Source organism: Phyllostomus discolor, chromosome 7 (genome assembly GCF_004126475.2).
Source record: "Phyllostomus discolor isolate MPI-MPIP mPhyDis1 chromosome 7, mPhyDis1.pri.v3, whole genome shotgun sequence".
Taxonomy (NCBI): Eukaryota; Metazoa; Chordata; class Mammalia; order Chiroptera; family Phyllostomidae; genus Phyllostomus; species Phyllostomus discolor.
Window position 1 is genome coordinate 43,937,760 of NC_040909.2, and position 21,882 is coordinate 43,959,641.

The 21,882-nt window shown below is 38.6% G+C and overlaps 1 protein-coding gene across 2 annotated transcripts in view; it reads right to left on the bottom strand.

The window, feature by feature from the left end:
- GRM7 (glutamate metabotropic receptor 7) overlaps positions 1-21,882 on the bottom strand; it is an 853,913-nt gene that overhangs the window by 303,902 nt on the left and 528,129 nt on the right. The window lies entirely within an intron of this gene.

A 21,882-nucleotide genomic window follows, 5' to 3' on the forward strand; every position in this document is an offset into this window, starting at 1 on the left:
CAGTAATGGCAAGTTCATTAAAAATAAAAATAAATAAATAAAACATTTTTAAATGTTTAGCCCTGGCTGGGTAGTTCAGTTGGTTGCGGTGTTGTCCCAATATGCCAAAGTTGCAGGTTCAAATGCAAATCAGTCAATGAGTGCATGGATAGGTGGAACAACAGACTGATCTCTCTCTCTCCCTCTCTCTCTCTCTCTCTCTCTCTCTCTCTCCCTCCACCTTTCTCTTTCACTTTAAAATCCATAAGTTCAAAAATTTCAAAGCACTTTTAACTTTACTTCCCCTACTGTGGCAGACAACTGTTTGCCATGTCAGAGTGTCTGGTTACTCATTTACCACCCTGCTCTCCTCCCCTAACAGAAATCTGGTTCTCTGGACATTGGAATCCTATTGTAAGGGTGAGAGGTTCTGGACCTCTCTACTCTCTAGAGCCGTACTGAGTCAATTCTGATTTTTTTGAGAGACAGAAACATTGATTGTTGTTCTACTTACTTGTGCATTCATTGGCTGCTGCTTGTATGTGACCTGACCAGGAATTCATTCTGCAGCCTTGGCATATAGGGACGGCACTCTAACCAACTGAGTGACACAGTCAGGACTAGTTTTTGTTTGTTTAAGCCAAACCAGTTTCCTTCACAAGAGCTAATTTATGAACAGGCATGGCACCCAATTCTAGCCAGGGGGATGGAAAAAAGAGTTTACTGGGGAACTCCTGAAAAAGTTTATTTGCTCTTAAACAAAGATGGACTCAACTGTATCAAAAGCAGCATGCACACTCACACACCACATGTGCACACACACCCTGCAGTTATTCTAATCATTTCGTGGTCCTAAGGGAATTACACAGCATAAAAACAACAGTGGAATAAAAATATTTTACAGATATAAAAATACAATTAAACTGTGAGTTAGTCAAATATTTTTCAAGTTCATTTGAACCCTACACTTCTTATCCATACACCACTTCACAACATCCTAAGGACTAACATTATGCATGCCCACAGTCCTCCAACACCAAAAGAAAAAAGTGAAATGCAGTTTTAAAAAATATTTTTACATAGATTAAAGTGTGCAAAAAAAGGCATTCTCCTTTAATTCTCAGTTACTAGCTCATTCTCTGATTAACTGAGATGTTGTTATAGTCTTTCCTTGGATAAAGGTCATGTTTCCCAGGGAAGAGTTTGAGGTTTGGGTAAAATGAGGTGAAGTAGGAAGCATTATGTTTTACTTCTCCATCATGCAAAGAAGCTTACCTTTTGAAGTCTCCTGATTTTCTGCTACATTGTTATTTTTACTGAAAAAGTCCAGTATTTATCTTAAAAAGTCACACTCTTTTAACCTTCCGTTGAGTGCATTGTTAGCTGCACTACATAAGAATAGCCCATAAACTTTCACTACCAGGATTTTTAGTGTTCATTCTGCAGGTGAGGATTTCTCTTGAAGGACCTGCTTAACTTGCCTATTTTAACATACCACTTTGTCAGAATATATGCCTTAGTTACTATGCATAAGACATCTTTTTGGGAAAAGCATAAAATGCAAGAATATACGGGTTTGAAATTATTAACATTAATATTTCAATAGGGAAACCAAAAGACAGAGATAGGGTGGGAGGGAGGCAGGAAACACATCAAAGAGGTTTGCCACAGCAGACTTTAAAAGGCAGCAGAAAGGTTCAGTGGATGTGAACTGGCCCAATGCTCATCAAGTTTCCAAGGAATGAAAATTTGTAATTTTTATTTGGATTTCACATATTAATTGAAGCTCTGTGCTTTGGGAAGATGTCTCTGAAATTATGCAAGCTTGTGCTGACTGTGCTTTTAAACTTTATATTCAACAAATTTTATTTTATTGAATGTGAAGCCTTAATTTTAAATATTTCTTGAGTCTGAAGTCCTGGGTGTTACTGTATGTAGTTAACTAAGATACTAATGCTTGGATCTATTGCCAGTAACGAATATCCCTAATAAACAAGAAAAGAATATGCCACAGGAGATCTGAAGTTAGAGTCAGGGCACATTTGGGTTGTGACAAACCTGCTGGAGTTTGGAGAACGAGACTGCAGGGGCAGCAGGGAGGATCCTGGAGTGCTGGAAAACGTGGCAGGTTCTGAAAACTGCTGCAGTTACCAAGCAAGCCTTATTAACATGCTACTGCAGGGCCTCCCATAATTTAAAAATAAATAACTCAGTTTACTGGATAACTCTTTTTTTCCCTCATGGGTATACATTTCTCTTTATGAGATGAATGTGAATAGTAAAATAAGATTATGTGTTTATAAAACTTTACTTTTTTACTATCTTTTATAGTGACCATGTTTGTAGAATCTCAGAGTATAAACCCACGGCCTGTAAGGAATAGCAGTAGAGGGAAAGCCAGAGATGTGGGCTAAGTCAAAAAGCGTGTAGTGGGGAAAAAAAAAACAACTATGTTTTCAACAGAGCAGATCAGTCCCCCAGGACTCATCCTTTTGAGCGACCAAGAACTAGCCAATCTATCAGATGTGCAGTTCAAAACACTGGTGATCAGAAAGCTCACGGAACTGGTTGATTTTGGACGAAATTTAGATGAAAGAATGCAGATTACCATAAAACAGATGCAGGAAGACACGCGGAGGAGAGCCAATAGTGAAAGGAAGGAATATGAGTCTCAAAACAATACAGTAGACCAGAAGGAAGATAGAATCAACCAAGCAGGAAAGCATGATGAAATAAGAATTCAAAAAATTGAGGAAAAGATTAAGAGCATCCAAGACACCTTTAAACGTTCCAATATCCGAATTATAGGGGTACCAGAATCGGAAGGGGAAAAGCAACAGATTGAGCATGTATTTGAACAAATAATAAAGGAGAACTTCCCCAATCTGGCAAAGGGAACAGTCTTCCAAGAAATCCAAGAAGCTCAGAGAGCCCCAAAGAAGTTGGACCCAAGAAGAAACACACCAAGGCACATCATAATTACATTAGCCAAGGTAAAAACGAAGGAGAGAATCCTAGAAGCAGCAAGAGATAAGGGGACAGCCACCTACAAAGGAGTTCCCATCAGACTGTCAGCTGATTTCTCCAAAGAGACCTTACAGGCAAGAAGGGGCTGGAAGGAAATATTCCAAGTCATGAAAGACAAGGACCTACATCCCAGATTGCTCTATCCAGCAAAGCTTTCATTTAGAATGGAAGGGCAGATAAAGTGCTTCTCAGATAAGGTCAAGTTAAAGGAGTTCATCATCACCAAGCCCTTATTTTATGAAATGCTAAAGGGACTTATCTAAGAAAAGAAGATAAAGAAAAGACATGTATAGTAAAAGGACAGCAAACTCACAAATATTAACAACCACACCTAAAGCAAAACCAAAAGAAACTAAGTAAACAATTAGAACAGGAACAGAACCACAGAAATGGAGGGCACATGGAAGCTGAGCAGCAGGGGGGTGGGAGGAGGAGAGAGGGGGAAAAGGTATAGAGAATAAGTAGCATAAAATGTAGGTTGAAAATAGATAGGGGGAGGGCAAGAATAGTACGGTAAATGTAGAAACTAAAGAACTCATAAGTATGACACATGGACATGAACTAAAGGGGGAAATGTGGGTAGGAGGGGGGTACAGGGTGGAGGGGAGAGAAGGGGGGAAATGGGACAACTGTAATAGCATAATCAATAAAATATATTTTAAAAAAAGCGTGTAGTGTTTTGTATCTCTCTGTAGGTGAAGCCAAGTGAGAGTTCAATGGGATGAGCAGCTCCCTCAAAGAACGACAGGGTTTGCAGTCACAGTGCTGCAGACAGTGTGTGTTCATTGCATATTTTCTGTGTACCAGGCCCTATGTTAAGCACATTATACAACTTAATTTTATTTTATTTTTTTAAGATTTTATTTATTTATTGTTGTTTCATACATTACTTTATTGTTGTTCAACTACAGTTGTCTGCGTTTTCTCCCTCCCCCTCCCCCTACCCCATCCAAACCCACAATCCTCCCTTGTTTCCACCCTCCCCCTTGGCTTTGTCTATGTGTCCTTTATAGTAGTTCCTGAAAACGCATGTCTCTACACTCCTTCCCTCCTCCCCTCTGGCTATTGTTAGGTTGTTCTTAATTTCAATGACTCTGGTTATATTTTGTTTGCTTTTTTTCTTTTGTTGATTATGTTCCAGTTAAAGGTGTGATAATATGGTATTTGTCCCTCACTGTCTGGCTAATTTCACTTAGCATAATGCTCTCCAGTTTCATACATGCTGTTGCAAAGGGTAGGAGCTCCTTCTTTCTCTCTGCTGCATAGAATTCCATTGTGTAAATGTACCTCTGTTTTTTGATCCATTCATTTACTGGTGGGCACTTAGGTTGCGTCCAGCACTTGGCCACTGTATATTGTGCTGCTACATTGGGGTAAATAGGTCCTTTTGGATTGATGTTTCAGGGTTCTTAGTATATAACCCCAGCAGTGAAATTGCTGGGTCAAAAAGCAGTTTCATTTTTAGTTTTCTGAGGAAATTCCATACTGTTTTCCACAGTGGCTGCACCAGTCTGCATTCCCACCAACAGTGCACTAGGGTTCCCTTTTCTCCACATCCTCTCCAACACTTGTTTGTTGATTTGTTTATGATGGCCCTTCTGACCCATGTGAGGTAGTATCTCATTGTTTTAATTTGCATCTCTCTGATGACTAGTGATGCTGAGAATTCCTTCATATGTTTCTGGACCCTCTGTATGTCCTCCTTGGAGAAGTATCTGTTCAAGTCTTTTGCCCATTTTTTAATTGGATTGTTTGTCTTCCTGGAGTGGAGTCGTGTGAGTTCTTTATATATTTTGGAGATCAAACCCTTGTCTGAGGTATCTATCATTGGCAAATATGTTTTTCCATATAGTTGGTTCTCTTTTCATTTTAATGCCATGTTCTTTAGCCATGTGGAAGCTTTTTAATTTGATGATGTCCCATTTGTTGATTCTTTCCTTTATGTTCCTTGCTTTAGGGGACATATCAGTGAAGATGTTGCTGTGCGGAATGTCTGAGATTTTCCTGTCTATGTTTTCCTCTAGGACTTTTATGGCATTGGCATTACAACTTATGCTTAAGTCTTTTATCTACCTTGAATTGATTTTTGGTGTATGGTGTAAGTTGGTGATCACATTTCATTTTTTTTTGCATGTAGCTGTCCAAATCTCCCAACACCATTTGTTGAAGAGGATATTTTTACTCCATTTTATGCTTCTTCCCCCTTTGTCAAATATTAATTGACCATAGAGACTTGGGTTTATTTCTGGGTTCTCTGTTCTGTTCCATTGATCTATGTGCCTATTTTTGTTGTTGTTGTTGTTGTTGTTGTTTGTTTTTGTTTTTTGCCAGTACCAGGCTGTTTTGATTATAGTGGACTTGGCCAAGTAGCTCAGTTGGTTAGAGCATCATCCTGATATGCCAAGAGTTGTGGGTTCAGTCCCCAGTCAGCGCATATTTAAGAATCAACTAGTGAATGCAACAAAACTTAATTTTAAATCTCTCAACACTCTCTTGTGTAGGTACTATTGTTTTTTCCACTGGCCATCCATTTCCTGCTTTTCTGTCGCTTCATGATACATTGTAGAAACTTAGATAAATGGTTTCTTCTAGGTCTGTGCACAGAGAACAATGAACTGGGAGTCTTTCCTCTTTAATGTTTTTATTTTCAACATAAGCTTAGAGCCAAAATAATCTCAAATTCATGCCAGCCATGATTTTTGATTCCCCTTATCCCCACTGCAAAAAGGAAATGGATGTTTCTTTTCTGAAGTCCCCTTAAGTGGAAAAGTTAATACCCAGAAAAATCACCTAAAAGCCTGGCAGAAGAAGGAATAAACTAAATCAAGAATGACAGATGACTTACCAATTGATCTACCCTGATGACCAAAATTTTGTTGCAATTTAACACAACATACTAATGTTCTGCAGTGGATGCACATTGAATGCTATTTATGAGTTCAAAAATAATTCTACCAAGGGAGGAAACAATGTCTAGCCATTTTCTCTGCAGGAAGCTTTCTGGGGAGTCACTTAAGTTTTACTTCAAACTGAGTTTTCTTCTGGAATCCCATTTTCAATTTCCAGGTTAAGAGCAAGTAAAGATATATGCAGTGAATAAGCATGCTTGTGGTGGGGTGGGGAGGGTGGGGGTAGGTTCCATGTACAGAGGGCATGGGATTGAAAGAGAGGAATGTCTCCGTCCTAGTCTTCACACCCCCCAAAAGTGTGGAAGGTGTTCTGAGAGACTCGGCCAAGACCAACAGCAACCTGCTGTAGGTAATGCCACTAGCTCAGCAAAGGTAAATGCAGTGCTTCTGAAACCCCCAAGAAAACTTGTGAAAATAAACAAGAAGAGGATGCGTTTTCTTAAAGAAGTGCATAGATTCAGTTTCCATTTCTCACAGATTTTTCTCTCCTCTCACTCTTAAGCTAAATTTCTGCTTATACAGTTTTGGTTTTGGTTGCTTCTTCTATGTAAACTGTAAAACCATTGGTAAAGCATCCTTTTCAGAGCTGACTTGAAGATTAATAAAAATAATAATGCTATAGACCTGGCTGGTATGGCTCAGTGGATTGAATGCCAGCCTCCGAACCAAAGGGTCAGTGGTTCCATTCACGGGCAGGGCATATTCTTGGGTTGTAGGCCAGGCCCCCGGTTGGTGGGCATGCAAGAGGCAACCACACATTGATGTTTCTCCCCCTCTTTTTTGCTCTCCCTTCCCCTCTCTCTAGAAATAAATAAACAAAGTCTTTAAAAAATAATACTTCAATAAATGTCTTTTCTCCTAACCCATTCTTCAGCCAAATCCATTTAAAATGAACTTTTGGACACTGAAATGCTGTTTATGCTATTCCAGGAGCTGCATTCAGGTAAAACTTTCAGAATATTAATGAAACAATTTATTCAAAATGCATTTAGATACCAGAAGTGTTAACAGATCTGGGCAATCATCAGCAAAAGCTGCTAAAACAATGAGGTGGAAGGTGGTGGGGATTTTATAGTGAACAGGCCAAGGCAACAACACTGGAACCATTGCTTAGTCTCTTTTTTCTATTTCTCTTCGTCCTCCCTGTCTTCCATCCTTCTGTTTCTCCTTTTGCTTTAAACATTAGCAAATACACTTCTGGCCAAGATGGTGGTGTAGATATACACATGGTGCCTCCTTGCACAACCAAAAGAAGGACAACAATTAAAAAAAAAAAAACACAACCAGAACTGACAGAAAATCAAACTGAATGCAAGTCCAACAACCAAGGAGTTAAAGAAGAAACATCCATCCAGACCAATAGTGGGGCTGGAATCGGATGGCCAGGTGGAGAGGACTCACAGCAAAGTGGCAGTGGAGGAACAGGGTGGGCAAGGCAGTGGCTGGTGTAGCAGGTGGTCCCACATTCATGTGTGGATAAACTGGAAGGAACACCTGGGGAGTAAGACAGACCTCGAAACCTGGGGTTCCAGAATGGGGAAATAAAATCCCAAAACCATTAATTGAAAACACCTGTGCGGGTTGAGGCAGCACCAGAAACTCCCAGCCACACAGGAGACTTTATTGGAGAGACCAACAGGGTCCTAGAATGTACACAAGCCAACCCACCCAGGAATCAGCACCAGAAGGGCCCACTTTGCGTGTGGGTAATGGGGCAAGTGACTGAAATCCAGCAGAGAGAGGAGCAAGCACCATTGTTCCCTCTCAACCCCTTCCCAACACACAGCATCACAATGCAGTGGTGTGAGTTGCCCTGCTCTGGTGAACACCTAAGCCTCTGCCCCAAATTACATAGCAGACATGACAAGGAAAAAAATGGCCTAAATGAAAGAACAGATCAAAGCTTCAAAAAAAAAATACAAGTAAGCAACAAAAAGATAGCCAACCTATCAGATGTACAGTTCAAAACACTGGTAATCAGGATGCTCACAAAATTGGTTGAATTTGGTTCCAAATTAGATGGAAAAAATGAAGGATATGCTAACTGAAATAAAACAAAATGTACAGGGAATCAATAGTGATGGGAAGGAAACTGGGACTCAAATCAATAGTGTGGACCAGAAGGAAGAAAGAAACATTCAACCAAAAAAGAATGAAGAAACAAGAATTCAAAAAAATGAGGAGAGGATTAGGAATTTCTAGGACATCTTTAAACGTTCCAACATCTGGATTATAGGGGTGCCAGAAGGAGAGGAGGAAGAGTAACAAATTGAAAACTTATTTGAACAAATAATGAAGAATAACTGCTCCAATCTGGTAAAGGAAATACACTTCCAGGAAGTCCAGGAAGCTCAGAGAGTCCCAAAGAAGTTGGACCCAAGGAGGAACACATCAAGGCACATCATAATTACATTACCCAAGATTAAAAATAAGGAGAGAATCTTAGAAGCAGTAAGAGAAGACAGTTGCCTAGAAAGGAGTTCTCATAAGACCATCAGCTGATTTCTCAAGAGACCTTGCAGGCAAGAAGGGGCTGAAAAGAAGTATTCCAAGTCATGAAAGGCAAGGACCTACATCCAAGATTGCTGTATCCAGCAAAACTTTCATTTAGAAGGGAAGGGCAGATAAAGTGCTTCTCAGATAAGGTCAAGTTAAAGGAGCTCATCATCTCCAAGCCCTTATTATATGAAATGTTAAAGGGTTTTATATAAGAAAAAGAAGATAAAAAATATGAACAATAAAATGACAGCAAACTCACAGTTATTAACAACCACACCTAAAACAAAAACAAAAGCAAACTAAGCAAACAACTAGAAGAGGAACAGAACCACAGAAATGGAGATCGCATGGAGAGTTATCAACAGGGGAGTAGAAGGTGGGGAGAGGGGGAAAAGGTACAGAGAATAAGTAGCATAAATGGCAGGTAGCAAATAGACAGGGTGAGGTTAAGAATAGTATAGGAAAAGTAGAAACCAAAGAATTTATATGTATGACCCATGGACATGAACTAAAAGGGGTGGGATATGGTTGGGAGTGGGTGTGCATAATGAAGGGGGATAAGGTGGGGGGAAACTGTAATAGCATAATGAATAAAATATGTTGAAAACAAACAAACAAAAGAATTTGCAGTGTGGAGGCTGTTAGCAGACAAACATGGGTAGAAATTCTGCCTTTATGTGCATTATGTTTGTGACTGAAGGGGAGTTATAGAACCTCTCTAAGCTTTTTCCTTCATCTTTAAACAAGTAGTCATTATAAAAGAGAAACTGATGATATTCCCCAAGTGGCTAAACATTGTGAGGAAAAAATTTTGTATCACTTGCAACACTCATTCTTTCCTGGGGATTATATCCATTCCAAAAATGTCATCACCTACTCCAAGCACATAGTCAGAAACAGACTACCAAAATCAAAGCCAGAATTTACCTTACAACTATGGGGATTGATAATTTATAAAGACCCTAGGCTTCATTTCTAAAGCTTACCTGGTTCTTCATAGGCTGAAGTGATCACCCTCCTCCAGTCCATTCTCAGAACTAAATTCTCATGCCTCCCACCCAAGCTTTACCAGATACAGCCCACTGGACAAGCCTCGCTGATGACCCTCTACTTGCTAAGCACTCACCCTCACATGCTGACTCTCCCTTGTTCAGTCACCAACTTCTTTCATGTTCACAAGTCCTTTCACTGAGCTCTCTGGAACTCCTAATCCACTTTGATCATTCCTCAATATAACCTTATCCTTAACTAAAACATTGATGTTTCCTGAGAGCACTGCTTAACCCTGTGACTCTATTAAATGAAGAATTCTTTCCCTAGCATTACCCATGTATCTCTGTGCCCTCCTTGCTCCCAAATAAAATTTGCATCCTATAATTTGTTTCCCCCTTATAAAAAAAATGTCCATTGGTTTTACCATACCTAGAAGCCTACAAGTTATCCTGCCACATTTTCATGGGTTAGCAGGAGACATGAGACTCATGGGTCAGAGACAAGGGCCTTATTTTTCATAGAAATAGTAGTAGTCAGAGTATCAGCCTTTTGAGGGTCTGTTTCCCCAACTCCCAATCCACAGAGTTATGGAAAGAGGTCCATGTGACAAAATGGCTCATGCTACAGGAAAGAAACCCAGAGCTTAGAGAACCTTGTATTTTATACTGACAGTAAGGAAGCCTAAACTTTGCTCTGAAGAGAGATGCTACCTCTATTTTCCAAGCTGGCTCATTACACTAATGTCCTTGAAAATATAGTATGGAACAAAGGCAGGTAGTGTGTCTGCTCACATGACATGCAGAAAAAAAATGAGAGACCCATGGAGAATTTCCTTCCAACAGTATTCACTCTTCCCATTATAAAATCAATCTCTGGGTTTGAGGACCACATTTCCTTACTTCTCACACTCACTCTTTCCTGGGGATTATATCCATTCCAAAAATGTTATTGTCTACTACAAACCTATATTTTGTATCTCCACCAAAGGTTTCTGAGTTGTAGACATATACACTGAGTTGCTTTCATCACCTTTCTAGACAGATGCCTTACTGGTACATTGAACTAAACATGTCTAAAACAAAATAAACTCTTGCCTCTCCCACTTTCTAGATCTTGTCTGTACAAATATATGAGAACTCCTACACTGGATAGATTGTCTCCCCAGATACACTCCTCACCTTTCTCTATGTCCCAAGAAGCTCACTTTGATAGGAAGAATCAAAGAACTCTCTTGCCTATTGATATCCAGGTGGTTTGGCCAGTGGGAGTCATAGGCAGGGGACTGGAGTGCAGGAGGATGGTTGGTCTTATTATTTATTGGTCTGGCTCTCTCCCCATCAGGTAGCCTCTCTCTGCAGATATTCTGCCAGGATTTTGGTACCCCCTCTCCTGCTGTCTCTGCATGCACTTTCAGACTAGGAGTGATTGTGGTTCTCTGTGTTACTAGGCCAGAGGCACTGCACTGGCCTCTGCTGCCTTCTTAAGTCACACCTGCAACACCTGTGTAGATTGGCTCTTCTTGAAACACTCTTTAAATATTCCAGTTTGAATCATCATTTCCTGCTTGGACTTTGACTGATACATATAGCTGTGAGAACCAGAAATAGGGGGGAAATACTGACCACATTCCAGAGATTCTGATTCCCAAATGCAGCTTATAAGAGGTTTAAATCATATTTTACTAAGGGTTTACACTTGTTATAGAAAAAAGCCAGCTTGATTGCTTGCTTGATTGATTGATTGATAAATATGATAGTAACCCTTTCATATTAGGAGTTGCCACTTTCATGAACCATTTTTTACAAGAGTAAAGCAAACTACTTTGTGGTTCAAATCTCATCTCTGCTAAGAACTAGCCAAGTGTTTTTGGACAAAGCCACTTAACAAACATCTCAGTTTGCTTTTGTCTTTCTCTCCAGTAGACTGTAAATATTATCAGCTCTGCCAACTTTACTGAGTTGTAGGGGTGATCAAGTGACAGGGTATATTAAAACCATTTAAGGAATACAAAGCACATCTCATAAAGAGTAAATCAGTACCCGAGCATATGGAAAAATATTATTCAATCTTTCAAGTTTTCCAAGAAATGCAAATCAAAATAGAGGTAATATTTTAGTAGTATTACCAACGGCTGAATAAATTAGTATAGTCCTTTCAGAAAACAATTTGACAATACACTTCAATTGTCCAAAAATACATATATTGTAAATCTGTTGTAATAAAAATAGGTAATGCTACTTATGTGTCAGGCAATGTACTAAGCACTTTACACGTGTTAACTCATTTAGTACATCTCCTTCAAACACAAGGCAAAACTCCATCAGGTTATTATCATCATGTTATGTGTTTTATGAATTAGGAAACAGGTCACAGAGATGCAATGGCATTTACATCAGGCTTCATAGCTAGTGTGGGGCAGTAATCAAAGTTAATTTCAGGAGAATTTGTTCTTTTCTACTCCTAACAAATTCTAACTTCTAGAAATTCATCCTAAGAAAGTAATTCAAAAGAAGGAAAACACAAGAGGTCTTAAGATATTTCTTTTTTTTTAAACAGTGATATTTCTTAATGTGCCTTATATATACCTGCAAAGTTTAGGAGAAATATAAATGAAGTAACTATTTTTTAAAAGATGCTTAAAATAAGCCCTGACCGGGTAGCTCATTTGGTTAGAGCACTGACCCAGTATAGCAAGGTTGCAGGTTTGAACCCTGTCAGGGCTCCAATGAGAATCAACCAATGGATACATCAATAAGTGGAACAACAAATTGATTGCTCTCTCTCAAATCAATAATTAAAAACCAGATGTTCAAAAGAAAAAAAATTTTTGTAAAGATTTTATTTGTTTATTTTTAGAGGGGAAGGGAGGGAAATAGACAGAGAGAGAGAGAAACATCAATGTGCGGTTGCTGGGGGTTATGGCCTTGCAACCCAGGCATGTACCCTGGCTGGGAATCGAACCTGGGACGCTTTGGTTCCCAGTCCGCGCCCAATCCACTGAGCTACGCCAGCCAGGGCCAGAAGAAAAATTTTAAGTGTAAATATCACAAAAAAAGTTAAATTTTTTGTTCGTTTAGATTTATATTCACCTACCTATTTGCAGGGTGAATGAAATATTGTCATTTAAGCAAGTACCTGATAAGCATAGACTTTTATTGTTTTTATTACTATGGCTTTAGCCCTGCATCTATTTTCTTCCTTATAGCATATGAAATACAGTGATTTTTCAGTTGTGCAAATAACAAATCAATTGAGAGAAGTATATGGTCAAACCTGAGAGGCTGATGTGTTCCCTAGTCCTCCATTCCTGTGAATTTTTCTAAAGGAAGAAAAGACTAATATATTACAGTTTATTGGATTTTGAGATTTCCACACTTTTACTTAAAATGGAGCACTTGTCAACTCAAATAAGTGCAGAACTTGCTATTTTCTTTTTGTGTCTTGTAAAAATCAACATAATGGGCTTAGGAAACATTTAACACGTGCAGCCCAATAAATCCTGCAATGCCTCTGATTCAACTCATTGGCTGAGTTTCCAAATGAGATATTCTACTTCAGTGCTCACAAGTGCAGCAAGGTGGCCACTGAAGACATAGGCACACCCCACCTGCCCCTCATCTCTCCATTGGATCAAATGCAAGAAATATTTCATGCACAGCAGATTTTTGTTTTATGCATGGAGAGTAAAATTAATGTCTCAACAACTACTTGTTCAGCTCTTGCTCAATGTCCGACCTGAGCTAGGGCTGAGAATTTGAAGAAAGACATAGCAGAGAATGAGGGCCTGGTTGCATAGATCCTGCAGTGAAGCACAGAAAAGAGACCTTTACCACCTAGTCACACTAAAGAGGACAGCATCACAAATAGCGGCAAGTGTGGCAGAAGGAAAGGAAGGTGGGACACTAGAGAGCAAAGGACCCAGATCATGGTGGGACGTGAATGGGGGCTTTTGAAAGAGGTGACAATGAGATGTGAAGGGTGAATGACTGTTAATTAGTCAAAATCATGTGGAGGAAAGGGAATTCCAGGCAGAGGGAATAGCACATGCCAGGCTCTGTGGGAGGGAGACCCAGGTGCCTTTACAGAAAGAACTAAAAGAAGATAAGAGCCCCCAGAAGTCTGAGATGAACCTGCCACAGGTGGCCCTAGAGACACCGCTGAGCTTCAGTTTTCTTTCTTCAAACAGGTATGACTGTTAAAATGTCTTGAATATAGAGGGTAACACAATTAGTTCTATGTGCTAAGAATATCACCGGTTTAGGTTTTAAAAAGTTCGTGAAATTCAATAACACTTCTTCTGCGATCTCACAACTTGTTCAAGGAAAGAGAGAATCTATTAAAATATATAATCTGTGCTGCAGGCATGGTTTATGTAGTAGTCACATTAACAGCCAGGCTGTCAGACATGAGAAATCCAGTAATTATTTATCCAAGTGATTTTTGTACACTTGCATCCACATCAAGGGAACTGCTTCAGCCTGGTTCTTAACATACTTTTCTTTTTATATTTTTGTGTTTCTTATTTTAAAGTGAATTCTAAAGTGTAACCTTTTGTTACAAATTTGCCTGAAACTTGCTGGTGGCAGTTGCATTTTTCTCAAATGAAAAGGCAAGAGCATCTTGTAATTCAACGTTTTGTTTTTTTTTTCATAGCAAATTGCCCACTTCTGCCAGAACAATGGACCACTTTGGTAGCTCAATTTATAAGTGCTCCTCTAATATTGGGAAGCTCTTCCTTACAAATATTATTTCATACTTCTGGGGTTTCTCACTACTTCAGTCCTTACCATTGGCTTTGATAAGGCTATAGGCATGTTTGTTTGCCCAATCCTAACTAGGACAGAGTCCCTTGGGATGAAAAACAGTCAGAAGACTTTATAGTTGTGGCTGCAATTCCCTGTTGCATAATTAGGCTGCTTATGAGATGAGACATTTGAATCCTCTATTTTTCTCTTTGTACAACCTACCAGCATTTCATCAATTTAGGAAAGTTTTAGAATAAAGTGGACACTATTGCCCTATTTTGAGTTTAGAAGAGAAGAAAGGAGGTCAATTCTGTTCTTCACTGCAGCTGTTTGTAAATGAGGACCAAAGAATCAAATGAAGATGATTATCACATGTGTTCTCCTAAGGGCCCTTAGGTGGCTGAGTGTCATGGCGTGAGGGGATTGCTGTATAAATAAAACCACAAAGTTACCCCCAAAGGAGAAAGTGCCTGTTCATGTTCAGTTTTCTCAGCATCTCATAAGGCAATCAAGCATCAGCGGAGAAAGAGCATGGGGAGAAATCAGCAGTATTGATCATTTGGTTGAGTCATTTGAACCATGGCTTCTTTATCTGTACAATCAGAATAATACATTTTACAGACAGGACTGTGGAGATAATCTCTGCCAACTATTTTCCTAGAATAATTCTGCACTCTTGTTTCCTATTCAGCCTCTTATTTGTTTCTTTCACAGCACTAATCGTAATTTGTAATTATTTTATTCATCTTCCTTTGGTTTTCTGTCTGCCTCCCATACTGGAATATAAAAGCAAAAAAACCTTGCCTGTGCTCTCAAGCCCAGCACAGGTACCAGCCCACTGCTGCAGTGCAACCCACACTGGTTAAGTGCACAAGTGAGTGGAGGAAGGCATGAGAAAGTGAATGCTTGCCATTAGTTAATGGGATTATTATATTTTTTCATCAGCAGCCATGTTTTCATGTAAGTCACAGAATGTCTCCAAAGTGCAATTTTGCTTTGTCTGAATCTGTAAGAGGAGGATCAAACCTGACTAGTCTATTTCATGGGGTTGATATTGGCATCAAATTGGGTGATATAAACTCATAATAGTATATTATATTGACATATGTATATCGCTATACCAGCAAAGAATTTTTAAGGTAAAGGAAGAAAATGATTGGTTATAAAAATAAAGAAAGGCCAGGCATTTTGAGCCATGGAGGGGTTCTCTTTTTAGTTTTATTTTTTATAAAGGCTCCTAAACACATTGAGCACTCACTATTTCCACAGGCACTGTTCTATTTACTCCTTGCAAATGACCCCAGGTTGTGGGGTCTATCATTATCCCATTTTACAGATGAGGAACTGAGGCGCTGAGCATATTTCAGTAACTTGCCCAAGTGACATATGGTGACATACAAAGTGCGAGAGCTAGGTTCAAACTGAGACAATTTGACTCTTTAACTGCTCTTGTGAATCCACCAGGGCCCCTTCAGCAGGCAGCTTGGATCCTGAGTTGCTACATAATATAGGCTGTGCTTTAAGTCTCCTCACAGCTATCTTCTCCCAGGAAGGTAAATAATAAATAATATTTGAGGATGAGGATGAGGAAATGGGAAGCCATCCCATGTGTTCACCTACCTACTTGATCTACTGTTATTGGAAATGGTGAGACAAAGTTAGAAAGAGCCCAGAAAGTTCTTATCTGGGTTTATATATATGGTACATATTTACCTTGTGAGCATATTGCACACACTGTGAAACTCTAAAATGCTTTTAGTGTCTATATTTCTCTTTGTAGGGGGAAAAAGAAAAACTAGAAAACCTATATTACTAGGAATTCTTCCTGAAGAAAGCTATATTCTATTCTAGCTTGCTTGATGGTACTTGATAAGTCATTCAACAGCTCTTTCTTATTCCTACTAAACACATTCTAAGTATCCAATTTATAATACTTATATTGCTTACAAGAGGCACTTTGTTTACAAGGACTATTTCTGAGAAGACACATATGCATTAATTCTCCTAATTCAGGAATTCCTTCTCATTAACTGCCCAGCCTGATAGACTTCCCAATAACGGTAAGGCCATAACTTCCTAAAGCCATTGCCTGTTGGAGTTAATGAGAAAGAAATGACACACAGTTCAAATAATAGTGGCTTCTAGCATTTATGGAGCAGTTTTGCCTGGACCCCTGGGCTTTCAACTTGGGGTTCCACTGCCTGGATTGATTATGCACAGAATTAAACACGACTCCTGTAGATGCCTTGGTGTGCTGTATGGCAAGAGGAATCTGAGGACACAAGGCCCAAAGTAACATGGTGTGTGGTGGAGACTATTTTTATTGTTTAATTTTTATGTATTGATTTTAGAGAGAGGAATGGAGATTGGGGAGGGAGGAAGGAGGAGAGACAGACACACAGCAATTTATTGTTTCACTTATTTATGCATTCATTGGTTAATTCTTGTATGTGCCCTGATTAGGGATCAAACCTGAAACCTTGGTGTATCTGGATGACACTCTAACGAACTGAGCTACCTGGCTGGGGTGATACCACGTCTTAAACTTTGTAGGGTTGGTGGCAGAAAGAATTCATTTACTGCAGGGTTTATCCATAAAGATTGACTTATTAAGGCTGAAGGTAGCTAACCCCTACCTTGGGCATATGGTCAAGATTTGAGCAAACACAAAGCTTAGTGCTATGTTTATACTATTTAATAAAAACAAAGACCTAGTCTGCTATCTATAACTCTTTTACTTTGGTTGTACTTATATAGTATTGAGTGGTAATATTTTTATATATTAAGCTTCAGAGCTTTAATCCATTGCTTTACGAAAGAAGGTAATAACAGAACATGGAAAAAATGATTGAATTTTGAGTTCTACATGGTCAGTACTAATCTCTAAGCTTTGAAAATTGTGTGCTGAAAGATTCAGGACATACATTATGTGCTATATTCAAAAGACACAGAAGGATGTGATTGGATCTAAGCTAACCTCCTCTGCCAGCCTCTCATAAGAACATTCAGAAGTGGCAGATCAGTAAGAAGGGAGAGACTTTGGGAAGCACGAAAGCAAAATATTGGTATCCTAGGCTCTGCAACCTCCACACAACAGTCAGAGGAGGGCTGTGAAAGTAAGCAAAATCAGAGCTGAACCTGGAGAAACCTAGAGGCTAGAATCAAGATCCCAGGCTCTAGTCACCTTGACATTAAGGTCTCCACTGCTAAGGAGAACCACAGACAAGAGCATCCCTGGAGAAGGATTGGTGGGCAGCAGGAAGTCATGGATAGATGTCAAAGGCTCAGAGCAAATGGACACCTCAAATGACTCCAATGTCCTAGTCTTTAATAGCTCTCTGTAACTAAGCTTCATTTTAATTGATCAGGTGAAATAATGATTTCTAAAAAGACTGATTAAAATAATTCAAACTGTGGAATGGAGCCTTGAAAAATAAAGAGAGGGTCTAGAGAAAAAAAAGAAAGAGAATAATCAAAAGTTTTGTTTTTGTGGCCTGGGAGATACTCACTGTGGTAGATCACCATACAAAAGGCTACATAATATTTGCTATTAGAAGCAAGCACTATCCTCATCATCCTTATCTCTTCTCAAATTTATCCAGTGGAATAATTGACAAAGATGGTGGTATAATTCCCATTGATAAAAGGTGACTTCTTGTCCTCAAATGTCCTTATAAGGAGAATGTCATTGGTTTTAAAATAATACAAGGAGATGATATTTCATATCTAAGTGAAGTAAGAGCAAAGCCACAGCATTAGCATGGCAGCTAGGATGACTTAATGTTACACTAAAACCTTTCTTTTTTTGACTATTACATATGGGAACCTACTAGCTAGAAAGTCATTTTTTTATCGCCATGGGATTTTTATTCAATACTCCTGTTCCAAAAATAGTTTAAAGATTTCCAAGAACAATGAGGATTTCAGATGTGACAGTCAGATAATTTTATCTTGGAAAATACTGTATAATTAGCATCACATCTCTCTAAATTCTATTAGTAAACTCACCCAAATAGTTACCATAAATGCTATACTAAATTCACAAAGTTATATACCTTAGCCTTTCTGTGATGATTCTGATATGCATACTTAAATAAAAATTTTTAAATAACTTAGCACATATAATTTCAATTCCCATACAGATAGAAACCAACCATCCCCTAGGAGGGAGGCCAGGCAAGATTTAAGGGTGATTGTAAAAAGAGAAACATCAACCAAGACTCAGATTTAGAGGTGACTCAGAGAACAAAAATTTTAACAAAGAATCATATTAACACACAGTATCATAACAAAAACTGCATACAGATTAAGTAATAAATAATCAGTGTCAAACCTCTGTTTAAGAGAAGGCACAAAGGTGTAAAATGCATTTTAAATTGCTTCTCATCAAAATGGATTCAAAAAATCTTAGAATGCCAAAGGGTTAGCTCCTATTTATCCATAACTTTTTTGATGAAGATTCTTCAATTATGCTGAATAAATTAGCTGTCACAATACAACATCTATATAACAATTAAAGATCAATTTAGAATAGAATAATAAAATGACAGGGAGTACTAATTAGCATGGTCATAAATTCTTTCTGTATATATTTTCTCAAAACACTTGACTTAAGTGTAATTCTTTGCCTTGATAGTCCTGTTAAAATTTATACAGGATTTGCTGAGCCTGGGTTCCAGATAAGGATAACAGATTTGAGAAATACATGGTTTATTCACTAACAGCCATTTCTTACCAGGCTTTTTTTGGCCCCACCAACAAAGTGACCTTTACTTAAACTATTAGCTTTGAGAAGTGAGGTGTAAAGAAAACCACAGTTTAGGGATCTGACCTCCCAAAATGTGGACATTTATCAGAGTATGCTCTTTAGCCCCTGACATTTTCCAAAGTAAACGTTGGTTGATTAGGGACTTAAATCAAAACTGAATTTGCTTATTGTGTGACTTGAAAGCACTAGGAATGGAATATAGTAACTTTTTACAAAAAAAAGTCACCAACTTATCCTCTGTCATCTCAAAAGGAAAACAAACCTCTGAAAGTGAAATGTCCCCTTCATGGGATGACGAATTTCTAAATGCCGAGTTCCTTCTTTTCAGTAAAGAGGTAACTGATGAATCAGTATTCACAAAGTAGCATTTGACAAAGTGGTATTGTTAGTTGGACAAATGTTCTGTGTAAGCCACAAGATATGAGAGAGATAATTTTTATGGGCTGCCATAAGCAAGCACATTCAGGTTCTCAAAACCTCCTTCTCAGTTTAAAGAATGAGTTTGGGAGCAAAGACCTTGGAGATGATACCAACCATATAAAAATAAAGCACATCAGGGATAAAATGGTACAAAATTTGGGACATGAGATGTCAGGCAAATCCAAGACCTGATGATACTTGGACACATTTTAGCATTGAGATTCCTTAAGCATTAAGGTTCATTTTCCATTCACAGCATAAAGTTGTATGTTACCTGTCTATACACTTTTTGAGACCTCAATATATTGCTGTTTAATGTACACCCCAGTGAAGAACTCCTGGATATATTATATACTTATTCAAATCCCTGGTTTTATTTTTTCTGTTAGAATTTGTCTTGTATCTTGATTTTCCTTAGGGCTGATGTAAGACAATAAGATCTTCATGAAACCCTCACAGGCAGCTGCATTCAGCCCAGAACAAAGGACTGTCGTTAGCTTGCATGGGCTATTACTATGTTTTGGTTTGACTTTAGATCATTTACTTGAATTTTCTAATTTAATTCCCACAACAAATTTGGGTATAAAATTTTATCACCCCCATGTGAAAGTTGGGGAAGGGCTTTCAGAGGTTAAATAATAGCATCCAAGCTCTCACAGGGTACTCAGGAGTAAACTTAGAACAAAACCCAGGTCTCCTTCAGGCCCAAATCTCTGGTTTCTCAAATACTTGCTGTCCTCAATCTTGTTTCACAGACCACTTTATCTCTGTACTTTTCTTTCTTTTCTTGACCTCGGTATCTTCACAGAAATATAATATTCTTTCCAAAGAGATCATACTCTAAACTTGCTTTTGTGTCAGGGATACACTTGCAAGTATTAAGGGGGAACACACAGCAAGTGAGGTGAAGACGGCAGAACAGAAACAGTACTTGTAAAACAGTCACATCTGGCCTTTCTGCCCACAGATAAGCACTCTGTGGTGATCTGTCCAGAAGATCTTCTTTTATTGTGTGTGTAGCTAGCACTAATTCCATGAGAAAATGTAACTTTACTATAAAGTAGCATGAATGGCATTAGTGCCTGTCAAATGTAGTTTGTGTTTCCTGTAACTATGATTAAACAAATCATCAGTAAACTTTCTCAACTTCATGATCCCTTGGAGGGTGGCATCCCCAACAACCCATGAGCAGGATGGGTCACTGCCAAGGTTTAATCTATACAAATGGACCTTAGGCCACCACAAAGGAAGGTAGAAGGATGAATGTCTAACTCAGGGTCAGGCGATCTTGGGATTGGGTATCAAGAAAGGTTGTGCTATTCTTAAAATATTGAAGATAAAATGGCTGTGTTTAAGTATATAAAAAGACTGGGGATTGACCCTGGTTGGAACAACCCTGATGACCATGAGCCAATTCATCCACCTTCCAGAGACTCTACAGAATATTACATGTCAGAGAAAACTAAAAAACTGCTATCGATCATTTGGATACTTCTAGTATACTTGGATATTCCTTGTCATATAGATAAATTATCCAGACATCAAACTAATTTCTTCAGTTTCCACTTGAAAGCTTTGTGTCACTTAGGTCTAGTCATCAGTGAATTAATGTTTCCTTTTCTCCCAACACAATAAGGATATTTCTGAAAACACTGATGCCATGCACCATGGCATAGAGAGTGTGGGTAATATGATTTTCTAGTTATGCATTCAATTATGCATATTTATTTTGTATCATTGTTTTACTCACTTTGCTATTCATATCTTTCATATCTTTCCTCTTTTTTACAGAAAAGGACTTGAGGAAATGCCTAAAATTAAGCATCCTCATATTATTCACGGTGTTTTAGTATCATCTTTTATATATATTATTCCTAATTAATAGATGATTTTGGAATGGGTGTTCAAATAGCTATATTGTGAAGATGAACTAAACACAGGAAGTGTATCTAACATGGGTGTGTGGCTTTTCTGAGCATACAGAATGCATTTTAGAGTTTGGTGGGACTTCAAAGTCATCATTACAAACATTCAAGGCAACTGAAATACAGACTTGGGGAATGCTGTTTAATAGAGGGCTAGGGGATAAGCTAGTAGATCATGTCACATCCTTGCATGATTTCTAGCACTCTTAGGATAAAGACCAAGTTCCACACACATCCCAACTTAATTTATTCCCTTGTCCATATCTCTACACTTGCAACCTTGGCTCACACATTCATACTGTTCTTTTCTTTAGTCATATTTTTCTGTTTTTCACATCCTGAAAGGTACCACAATTTCTCCTGTTACAACCCTTTGCCATGTCATTCCACCATCAAATTATTCTCCAATTTGCCCTTCCCCATTCAGCCAATGTCCACTCATTCTCAAGCAGGTCTTTTGAGACAGGTTCTGCCTTCAGTGAGTGAAATTTCTAGGTTATATGCCCATATAGCCCCCAGACAGTTGTTGCAGACTGTAATTATATATTCATAGAGAGATCCCTGGAATAATGTAAACTGCCCACCCCCCACTGCTCTCTAAGCAGCATGAAAGCAGG